The following is a 12,463-nucleotide window of genomic DNA, read 5'->3' on the forward strand; positions in this document are numbered from 1 at the left end:
AAAGTGGTTTCCTGCACCAACACAAGTGTGAAAAGTGGTTTTTCAACACTAACACAAGTGCGAAAAGTGCTTTTTCAACACTATCACAAGTGCAAAAAGTGTTTTTTCCACACTAATACAAGTGCAAAAGTGGTTTCCTGCACCAACACAAGTGCGAAAAGTGGTTTTTCAACACTAACACAAGGGCGAAAAGTGGTTTTTCAACACTAATACAAGTGCAAAAGTGGTTTCCTGCACCAACAGAAGTGCGAAAAGTGGTTTCTCAACACTATCACAAGTGCAAAAAGTGTTTTTTCCACACTAATACAAGTGCAAAAGTGGTTTCCTGAACGAACACAAGTGCGAAAAGTGGTTTTTCAACACTAACACAAGTGCGAAAAGTGGTTTTTCAACACTAACACAAGTGCGAAAAGTGGTTTTTCAACACTATCACAAGTGCAAAAAGTGTTTTTTCCACACTAATACAATTGCAAAAGTGGTTTCCTGCACCAACACAAGTGCGAAAAGTGGTTTTTCAACACTAACACAAGTGCAAAAAGTGGTTTTTCAACACTATCACAAGTGCAAAAAGTGTTTTTTCCACACTAATACAAGTGCAAAAGTGGTTTCCTGCACCAACACAAGTGCGGAAAGTGGTTTTTCAACACTAACACAAGGGCGAAAAGTGGTTTTTCAACACTAACACGTGTGAAAAGTGGTTTTTCCACACTAATACAAGTGCAAAAGTGGTTTCCTGCACCAACACAAGTACGAAAAGTGGTTTTTCAACACTAACACAAGTGCGAAAAGTGGTTTTTCAACATTATCACAAGTGCAAAAAGTGTTTTTTCCACACTAATACAAGTGCAAAAGTGGTTTCCTGCACCAACACAAGTGCGAAAAGTGGTTTTTCAACACTAACACAAGTGCGAAAAGTGGTTTTTCAACACTATCACAAGTGCAAAAAGTGTTTTTCCCACACTAATACAAGTGCAAAAGTGGTTTCCTGCACCAACACAAGTGCGAAAAGTGGTTTTTCAACACTAACACAAGTGCGAAAAGTGGTTTTTCAACACTATCACAAGTGCAAAAAGTGTTTTTTCCACACTAATACAAGTGCGAAAAGTGGTTTTTCCACACTAATACAAGTGCAAAAGTGGTTTCCTGCACCAACACAAGTGTGAAAAGTGGTTTTTCAACACTAACACAAGTGCGAAAAGTGGTTTTTCCACACTAATACAAGTGCAAAAGTGGTTTCCTGCACCAACACAAGTGTGAAAAGTGGTTTTTCAACACTAACACAAGTGCGAAAAGTGCTTTTTCAACACTATCACAAGTGCAAATAGTGTTTCTTCCACACTAATACAAGTGCAAAAGTGGTTTCCTGCACCAACACAAGTGCGAAAAGTGGTTTTTCAACACTAACACAAGTGCGAAAAGTGTTTTTTCAACACTAACACAAGTGTGAAAAGTGGTTTTTCCACACTAATACAAGTGCAAAAGTGGTTTCCTGCACCAACACAAGTGCGAAAAGTGGTTTTTCAACACTAACACAATTGCGAAAAGTGGTTTTTCAACACTATCACAAGTGCAAAAAGTGTTTTTTCCACACTAATACAAGTGCAAAAGTGGTTTCCTGCACCAACACAATTGCGAAAAGTTGTTTTTCAACACTAACACAAGTGCGAAAAGTGGTTTTTCAACACTAACACAAGTGCGAAAAGTGGTTTTTCAACACTAACACAAGTGCAAAAAGTGGGTTTTTCCACACTAATACAAGTGCAAAAGTGGTTTCCTGCACCAACACAAGTGCGAAAAGTGGTTTTTCAACACTATCACAAGTGCAAAAAGTGTTTTTTCCACACTAATACAAGTGCAAAAGTGGTTTTTCCACACTAATACAAGTGCAAAAGTGGTTTCCTGCACCAACATAAGTGCGAAAAGTGGTTTTTCAACACAAACACAAGTGCGAAAAGTGGTTTTTCAACACTAACACAAGTGCGAAAAGTGGTTTTTCCACACTAATACAAGTGCAAAAAGTGGTTTCCTGCACCAACACAAGTGCGAAAAGTGGTTTTTCAACACTAACACAAGTGCGAAAAGTGGTTTTTCAACACTAACACAAGTGCGAAAAGTGGTTTTTCAACACTATCACAAGTGCAAAAAGTGTTTTTTCCACACTAATACAAGTGCAAAAGTGGTTTCCTGCACCAACACAAGTGCGAAAAGTGGTTTCTCAACACTATCACAAGTGCAAAAAGTGTTTTTTCCACACTAATACAAGTGCAAAAGTGGTTTCCTGAACGAACACAAGTGCGAAAAGTGGTTTTTCAACACTAACACAAGTGCGAAAAGTGGTTTTTCAACACTAACACAAGTGCGAAAAGTGGTTTTTCAACACTATCACAAGTGCAAAAAGTGTTTTTCCCACACTAATACAAGTGCAAAAGTGGTTTCCTGCACCAACACAAGTGTGAAAAGTGGTTTTTCAACACTAATACAAGTGCAAAAGTGGTTTCCTGCACCAACACAAGTGCGAAAAGTGTTTTTTCAACACCAACACAAGTGCAAAAAGTGGTTTTTCCACACCAATACAAGTGCGAAAAGTGGTTTTTCAACACTAACACAAGTGCGAAAAGTGGTTTTTCCACACTAATACAAGTGCAAAAGTGGTTTCCTGCACCAACACAAGTGCGAAAAGTGGTTTTTCAACACTAACACAAGTGCGAAAAGTGGTTTTTCAACACTAACACAAGTGCGAAAAGTGTTTTTTCAACACTAACACAAGTGCGAAAAGTGGTTTTTCCACACTAATACAAGTGCAAAAGTGGTTTCCTGCACCAACACAAGTGCGAAAACTGGTTTTTCAACACTAACACAAGTGCAAAAAGTGTTTTTTCCACACTAATACAAGTGCAAAAGTGGTTTCCTGCACCAACACAAGTGCGAAAAGTGGTTTTTCAACACTAACACAAGTGCGAAAAGTGGTTTTTCAACACTATCACAAGTGCAAAAAGTGTTTTTTCCACACTAATACAAGTGCAAAAGTGGTTTACTGCACCAACACAAGTGCGAAAAGTGGTTTTTCAACACTAACACAAGTGCGAAAAGTGGTTTTTCAACACTAACACAAGTGCGAAAAGTGGTTTTTCCACACTAATACAAGTGCAAAAGTGGTTTCCTGCACCAACACAAGTGGGAAAAGTGGATTTTCAAAACTAACACAAGTGCGAAAAGTGGTTTTTCAACACTAACACAAGTGCAAAAAGTGTTTTTTCCACACTAATACAAGTGCAAAAGTGGTTTCCTGCACCAACACAAGTGCGAAAAGTGGTTTTTGAACACTAACACAAGTGCGAAAATGAATTTCAACACTATCACAAGTGCAAAAAGTGTTTTTTCGACACTAATACAAGTGCAAAAGTGGTTTCCTGCACCAACACAAGTGCGAAAAGTGGTTTTTCAACACTAACACAAGTGCGAAAAGTGGTTTTTCAACACTATCACAAGTGCAAAAAGTGTTTTTTCCACACTAATACAAGTGCAAAAGTGGTTTTTCCACACTAATACAAGTGCAAAAGTGGTTTCCTGCACCAACATAAGTGCGAAAAGTGGTTTTTCAACACAAACACAAGTGCGAAAAGTGGTTTTTCAACACTAACACAAGTGCGAAAAGTAGTTTTTCAACACTATCACAAGTGCAAAAAGTGTTTTTTCCACACTAATACAAGTGCAAAAGTGGTTTCCTGCACCAACACAAGTGCGAAAAGTGGTTTTTGAACACTAACACAAGTGCGAAAAGTGGTTTTTCAACACTATCACAAGTGCAAAAAGTGTTTTTTCCACACTAATACAAGTGCGAAAATTGGTTTTTCCACACTAATACAAGTGCAAAAGTGGTTTCCTGCACCAACACAAGTGTGAAAAGTGGTTTTTCAACACTAACACAAGTGCGAAAAGTGCTTTTTCAACACTATCACAAGTGCAAAAAGTGTTTTTTCCACACTAATACAAGTGCAAAAGTGGTTTCCTGCACCAACACAAGTGCGAAAAGTGGTTTTTCAACACTAACACAAGGGCGAAAAGTGGTTTTTCAACACTAATACAAGTGCAAAAGTGGTTTCCTGCACCAACAGAAGTGCGAAAAGTGGTTTCTCAACACTATCACAAGTGCAAAAAGTGTTTTTTCCACACTAATACAAGTGCAAAAGTGGTTTCCTGAACGAACACAAGTGCGAAAAGTGGTTTTTCAACACTAACACAAGTGCGAAAAGTGGTTTTTCAACACTAACACAAGTGCGAAAAGTGGTTTTTCAACACTATCACAAGTGCAAAAAGTGTTTTTTCCACACTAATACAATTGCAAAAGTGGTTTCCTGCACCAACACAAGTGCGAAAAGTGGTTTTTCAACACTAACACAAGTGCAAAAAGTGGTTTTTCAACACTATCACAAGTGCAAAAAGTGTTTTTTCCACACTAATACAAGTGCAAAAGTGGTTTCCTGCACCAACACAAGTGCGGAAAGTGGTTTTTCAACACTAACACAAGGGCGAAAAGTGGTTTTTCAACACTAACACGTGTGAAAAGTGGTTTTTCCACACTAATACAAGTGCAAAAGTGGTTTCCTGCACCAACACAAGTACGAAAAGTGGTTTTTCAACACTAACACAAGTGCGAAAAGTGGTTTTTCAACATTATCACAAGTGCAAAAAGTGTTTTTTCCACACTAATACAAGTGCAAAAGTGGTTTCCTGCACCAACACAAGTGCGAAAAGTGGTTTTTCAACACTAACACAAGTGCGAAAAGTGGTTTTTCAACACTATCACAAGTGCAAAAAGTGTTTTTCCCACACTAATACAAGTGCAAAAGTGGTTTCCTGCACCAACACAAGTGCGAAAAGTGGTTTTTCAACACTAACACAAGTACGAAAAGTGGTTTTTCAACACTATCACAAGTGCAAAAAGTGTTTTTTCCACACTAATACAAGTGCGAAAAGTGGTTTTTCCACACTAATACAAGTGCAAAAGTGGTTTCCTGCACCAACACAAGTGTGAAAAGTGGTTTTTCAACACTAACACAAGTGCGAAAAGTGGTTTTTCCACACTAATACAAGTGCAAAAGTGGTTTCCTGCACCAACACAAGTGTGAAAAGTGGTTTTTCAACACTAACACAAGTGCGAAAAGTGCTTTTTCAACACTATCACAAGTGCAAATAGTGTTTCTTCCACACTAATACAAGTGCAAAAGTGGTTTCCTGCACCAACACAAGTGCGAAAAGTGGTTTTTCAACACTAACACAAGTGCGAAAAGTGTTTTTTCAACACTAACACAAGTGTGAAAAGTGGTTTTTCCACACTAATACAAGTGCAAAAGTGGTTTCCTGCACCAACACAAGTGCGAAAAGTGGTTTTTCAACACTAACACAATTGCGAAAAGTGGTTTTTCAACACTATCACAAGTGCAAAAAGTGTTTTTTCCACACTAATACAAGTGCAAAAGTGGTTTCCTGCACCAACACAATTGCGAAAAGTTGTTTTTCAACACTAACACAAGTGCGAAAAGTGGTTTTTCAACACTAACACAAGTGCGAAAAGTGGTTTTTCAACACTAACACAAGTGCAAAAAGTGGGTTTTCCACACTAATACAAGTGCAAAAGTGGTTTCCTGCACCAACACAAGTGCGAAAAGTGGTTTTTCAACACTATCACAAGTGCAAAAAGTGTTTTTTCCACACTAATACAAGTGCAAAAGTGGTTTTTCCACACTAATACAAGTGCAAAAGTGGTTTCCTGCACCAACATAAGTGCGAAAAGTGGTTTTTCAACACAAACACAAGTGCGAAAAGTGGTTTTTCAACACTAACACAAGTGCGAAAAGTGGTTTTTCCACACTAATACAAGTGCAAAAAGTGGTTTCCTGCACCAACACAAGTGCGAAAAGTGGTTTTTCAACACTAACACAAGTGCGAAAAGTGGTTTTTCAACACTAACACAAGTGCGAAAAGTGGTTTTTCAACACTATCACAAGTGCAAAAAGTGTTTTTTCCACACTAATACAAGTGCAAAAGTGGTTTCCTGCACCAACACAAGTGCGAAAAGTGGTTTCTCAACACTATCACAAGTGCAAAAAGTGTTTTTTCCACACTAATACAAGTGCAAAAGTGGTTTCCTGAACGAACACAAGTGCGAAAAGTGGTTTTTCAACACTAACACAAGTGCGAAAAGTGGTTTTTCAACACTAACACAAGTGCGAAAAGTGGTTTTTCAACACTATCACAAGTGCAAAAAGTGTTTTTTCCACACTAATACAAGTGCAAAAGTGGTTTCCTGCACCAACACAAGTGCGAAAAGTGGTTTTTCAACACTAACACAAGTGCGAAAAGTGGTTTTTCAACACTAACACAAGTGCGAAAAGTGGTTTTTCAACACTATCACAAGTGCAAAAAGTGTTTTTTCCACACTAATACAAGTGCAAAAGTGGTTTCCTGCACCAACAAGTGCAAAAAGTGGTTTTTCAACACTATCACAAGTGCAAAAAGTGTTTTTTCCACACTAATACAAGTGCAAAAGTGGTTTCCTGCACCAACACAAGTGCGAAAAGTGGTTTTTCAACACTAACACAAGTGCGAAAAGTGGTTTTTCAACACTATCACAAGTGCAAAAAGTGTTTTTTCCACACTAATACAAGTGCGAAAAGTGGTTTTTCCACACTAATACAAGTGCAAAAGTGGTTTCCTGCACCAACACAAGTGTGAAAAGTGGTTTTTCAACACTAACACAAGTGCGAAAAGTGGTTTTTCCACACTAATACAAGTGCAAAAGTGGTTTCCTGCACCAACACAAGTGTGAAAAGTGGTTTTTCAACACTAACACAAGTGCGAAAAGTGCTTTTTCAACACTATCACAAGTGCAAATAGTGTTTCTTCCACACTAATACAAGTGCAAAAGTGGTTTCCTGCACCAACACAAGTGCGAAAAGTGGTTTTTCAACACTAACACAAGTGCGAAAAGTGTTTTTTCAACACTAACACAAGTGTGAAAAGTGGTTTTTCCACACTAATACAAGTGCAAAAGTGGTTTCCTGCACCAACACAAGTGCGAAAAGTGGTTTTTCAACACTAACACAATTGCGAAAAGTGGTTTTTCAACACTATCACAAGTGCAAAAAGTGTTTTTTCCACACTAATACAAGTGCAAAAGTGGTTTCCTGCACCAACACAATTGCGAAAAGTTGTTTTTCAACACTAACACAAGTGCGAAAAGTGGTTTTTCAACACTAACACAAGTGCGAAAAGTGGTTTTTCAACACTAACACAAGTGCAAAAAGTGGGTTTTCCACACTAATACAAGTGCAAAAGTGGTTTCCTGCACCAACACAAGTGCGAAAAGTGGTTTTTCAACACTATCACAAGTGCAAAAAGTGTTTTTTCCACACTAATACAAGTGCAAAAGTGGTTTTTCCACACTAATACAAGTGCAAAAGTGGTTTCCTGCACCAACATAAGTGCGAAAAGTGGTTTTTCAACACAAACACAAGTGCGAAAAGTGGTTTTTCAACACTAACACAAGTGCGAAAAGTGGTTTTTCCACACTAATACAAGTGCAAAAAGTGGTTTCCTGCACCAACACAAGTGCGAAAAGTGGTTTTTCAACACTAACACAAGTGCGAAAAGTGGTTTTTCAACACTAACACAAGTGCGAAAAGTGGTTTTTCAACACTATCACAAGTGCAAAAAGTGTTTTTTCCACACTAATACAAGTGCAAAAGTGGTTTCCTGCACCAACACAAGTGCGAAAAGTGGTTTCTCAACACTATCACAAGTGCAAAAAGTGTTTTTTCCACACTAATACAAGTGCAAAAGTGGTTTCCTGAACGAACACAAGTGCGAAAAGTGGTTTTTCAACACTAACACAAGTGCGAAAAGTGGTTTTTCAACACTAACACAAGTGCGAAAAGTGGTTTTTCAACACTATCACAAGTGCAAAAAGTGTTTTTTCCACACTAATACAAGTGCAAAAGTGGTTTCCTGCACCAACACAAGTGCGAAAAGTGGTTTTTCAACACTAACACAAGTGCGAAAAGTGGTTTTTCAACACTAACACAAGTGCGAAAAGTGGTTTTTCAACACTATCACAAGTGCAAAAAGTGTTTTTTCCACACTAATACAAGTGCAAAAGTGGTTTCCTGCACCAACAAGTGCAAAAAGTGGTTTTTCAACACTATCACAAGTGCAAAAAGTGTTTTTTCCACACTAATACAAGTGCAAAAGTGGTTTCCTGCACCAACACAAGTGCGAAAAGTGGTTTTTCAACACTAACACAAGTGCGAAAAGTGGTTTTTCAACACTATCACAAGTGCAAAAAGTGTTTTTTCCACACTAATACAAGTGCGAAAAGTGGTTTTTCCACACTAATACAAGTGCAAAAGTGGTTTCCTGCACCAACACAAGTGCGAAAAGTGGTTTTTCAACACTAACACAAGTGCGAAAAGTGGTTTTTCAACACTATCACAAGTGCAAAAAGTGTTTTTTCCACACTAATACAAGTGCAAAAGTGGTTTCCTGCACCAACAAGTGCAAAAAGTGGATTTGCAGCACTAACACAAGTGCGAAAAGTGGATTTGCAACACTAACACAAGTGCGAAAAGTGGTTTTTCAACACTATCACAAGTGCAAAAAGTGTTTTTTCCACACTAATACAAGTGCAAAAGTGGTTTTTCCACACTAATACAAGTGCAAAAGTGGTTTCCTGCACCAACATAAGTGCGAAAAGTGGTTTTTCAACACAAACACAAGTGCGAAAAGTGGTTTTTCAACACTAACACAAGTGCGAAAAGTGGTTTTTCCACACTAATACAAGTGCAAAAAGTGGTTTCCTGCACCAACACAAGTGCGAAAAGTGGTTTTTCAACAGTAACACAAGTGCGAAAAGTGGTTTTTCAACACTAACACAAGTGCAAAAAGTGTTTTTTCCACACTAATACAAGTGCAAAAGTGGTTTCCTGCACCAACACAAGTGCGAAAAGTGGTTTCTCAACACTATCACAAGTGCAAAAAGTGTTTTTTCCACACTAATACAAGTGCAAAAGTGGTTTCCTGAACGAACACAAGTGCGAAAAGTGGTTTTTCAACACTAACACAAGTGCGAAAAGTGGTTTTTCAACACTAACACAAGTGCGAAAAGTGGTTTTTCAACACTATCACAAGTGCAAAAAGTGTTTTTTCCACACTAATACAAGTGCAAAAGTGGTTTCCTGCACCAACACAAGTGCGAAAAGTGGTTTTTCAACACTAACACAAGTGCAAAAAGTGGTTTTTCAACACTAACACAAGTGCGAAAAGTGGTTTTTCAACACTATCACAAGTGCAAAAAGTATTTTTTCCACACTAATACAAGTGCAAAAGTGGTTTCCTGCACCAACACAAGTGCGAAAGGTGGTTTTTCAACACTAACACAAGTGCGAAAAGTGGTTTTTCAACACTAACACAAGTGTGAAAAGTGGTTTTCCACACTAATACAAGTGCAAAAGTGCAAAAGTGGTTTCCTGCACCAACACAAGTGCGAAAGGTGGTTTTTCATCACTAACACAAGTGCGAAAAGTGGTTTTTTCAACACTAACACAAGTGCGAAAAGTGTTTTTTCAACACTTACACAAGTGCGAAAAGTGGTTTTTCCACACTAATACAAGTGCAAAAGTGGTTTCCTGCACCAACACAAGTGCGAAAAGTGGTTTTTCAACACTAACACAAGTGCGAAAAGTGGTTTTTCAACACTATCACAAGTGCAAAAAGTGTTTTTTCCACACTAATACAAGTGCAAAAGTGGTTTTTCCACACTAATACAAGTGCAAAAGTGGTTTCCTGCACCAACATAAGTGCGAAAAGTGGTTTTTCAACACAAACACAAGTGCGAAAAGTGGTTTTTCAACACTAACACAAGTGCGAAAAGTGGTTTTTCAACACTATCACAAGTGCAAAAAGGGTTTTTTCCACACTAATACAAGTGCAAAAGTGGTTTCCTGAAAGAACACAAGTGCGAAAAGTGGTTTTTCAACACTAACACAAGTGCGAAAAGTGGTTTTTCAACACTAACACAAGTGCGAAAAGTGGTTTTTCAACACTATCACAAGTGCAAAAAGTGTTTTTTCCACACTAATACAAGTGCAAAAGTGGTTTCCTGCACCAACACAAGTGCGAAAAGTGGTTTTTCAACACTAACACAAGTGCAAAAAGTGGTTTTTCAACACTATCACAAGTGCAAAAAGTGTTTTTTCCACACTAATACAAGTGCAAAAGTGGTTTCCTGCACCAACACAAGTGCGAAAAGTGGTTTTTCAACACTAACACAAGTGCGAAAAGTGGTTTTTCAACACTAACACAAGTGCAAAAAGTGTTTTTTCCACACTAATACAAGTGCAAAAGTGGTTTCCTGCACCAACACAAGTGCGAAAAGTGGTTTTCAACACTAACACAAGTGCGAAAAGTGGTTTTTCAACACTATCACAAGTGCAAAAAGTGTTTTTTCCACACTAATACAAGTGCAAAAGTGGTTTCCTGCACCAACACAATTGCGAAAAGTTGTTTTTCAACACTAACACAAGTGCGAAAAGTGGTTTTTCAACACTAACACAAGTGCGAAAAGTGGTTTTTCAACACTAACACAAGTGCGAAAAGTGGTTTTTCCACACTAATATAAGTGCAAAAGTGGTTTCCTGCACCAACACGAGTGCGAAAACTGGTTTTTCAGCACTAACACAAGTGCAAAAAGTGTTTTTTCCACACTAATACAAGTGCAAAAGTGGTTTCCTGCACCAACACAAGTGCGAAAAGTGGTTTTTCAACACTAACACAAGTGCGAAAAGTGGTTTTTCAACACTATCACAAGTGCAAAAAGTGTTTTTTCCACACTAATACAAGTGCAAAAGTGGTTTCCTGCACCAACACAAGTGCGAAAAGTGGTTTTTCAACACTAACACAAGTGCGAAAAGTGGTTTTTCAACACTAATACAAGTGCAAAAGTGGTTTCCTGCACCAACACAAGTGTGAAAAGTGGTTTTTCAACACTAACACAAGTGCGAAAAGTGCTTTTTCAACACTATCACAAGTGCAAATAGTGTTTTTTCCACACTAATACAAGTGCAAAAGTGGTTTCCTGCACCAACACAAGTGCGAAAAGTGGTTTTTCAACACTAACACAAGTGCGAAAAGTGGTTTTTCAACACTATCACAAGTGCAAAAAGTGTTTTTTCCACACTAATACAAGTGCGAAAAGTGGTTTTTCCACACTAATACAAGTGCAAAAGTGGTTTCCTGCACCAACACAAGTGTGAAAAGTGGTTTTTCAACACTAACACAAGTGCGAAAAGTGCTTTTTCAACACTATCACAAGTGCAAAAAGTGTTTTTTCCACACTAATACAAGTGCAAAAGTGGTTTCCTGCACCAACACAAGTGCGAAAAGTGGTTTATCAACACTAGCACAAGTGCGAAAAGTGGTTTTTCAACACTAACACAAGTGCGAAAAGTGGTTTTTCAACACTAACACAAGTGCGAAAAGTGGTTTTTCAACACTAACACAAGTGCGAAAAGTGGTTTTTCCACACTAATACAAGTGCAAAAGTGGTTTCCTGCACCAACACAAGTGCGAAAAGTGGTTTATCAACACTAGCACAAGTGCGAAAAGTGGTTTTTCAACACTAACACAAGTGCGAAAAGTGGTTTTTCAACACTAACACAAGTGCGAAAAGTGGTTTTTCAACACTAACACAAGTGCGAAAAGTGGTTTTTCCACACAAATACAAGTGCAAAAGTGGTTTCCTGAATGAACACAAGTGCGAAAAGTGGTTTCTCAACACTATCACAAGTGCAAAAAGGGTTTTTTCCACACTAATACAAGTGCAAAAGTGGTTTCCTGAAAGAACACAAGTGCGAAAAGTGGTTTTTCAACACTAACACAAGTGCGAAAAGTGGTTTTTCAACACTAACACAAGTGCGAAAAGTGGTTTTTCAACACTATCACAAGTGCAAAAAGTGTTTTTTCCACACTAATACAAGTGCAAAAGTGGTTTCCTGCACCAACACAAGTGCGAAAAGTGGTTTTTCAACACTAACACAAGTGCAAAAAGTGGTTTTTCAACACTATCACAAGTGCAAAAAGTGTTTTTTCCACACTAATACAAGTGCAAAAGTGGTTTCCTGCACCAACACAAGTGCGAAAAGTGGTTTTTCAACACTAACACAAGTGCGAAAAGTGGTTTTTCAACACTAACACAAGTGTGAAAAGTGGTTTTTCCACACTAATACAAGTGCAAAAGTGGTTTCCTGCACCAACACAAGTACGAAAAGTGGTTTTTCAACACTAACACAAGTGCGAAAAGTGGTTTTTCAACATTATCACAAGTGCAAAAAGTGTTTTTTCCACACTAATACAAGTGCAAAAGTGGTTTCCTGCACCAACACAAGTGCGAAAAGTGGTTTTTCAACAC

This window comes from Myxine glutinosa, chromosome 3 (assembly GCF_964187855.1).
Source record: "Myxine glutinosa chromosome 3, kmMyxGlut1.1, whole genome shotgun sequence".
NCBI classification, from domain to species: Eukaryota; Metazoa; Chordata; class Myxini; order Myxiniformes; family Myxinidae; genus Myxine; species Myxine glutinosa.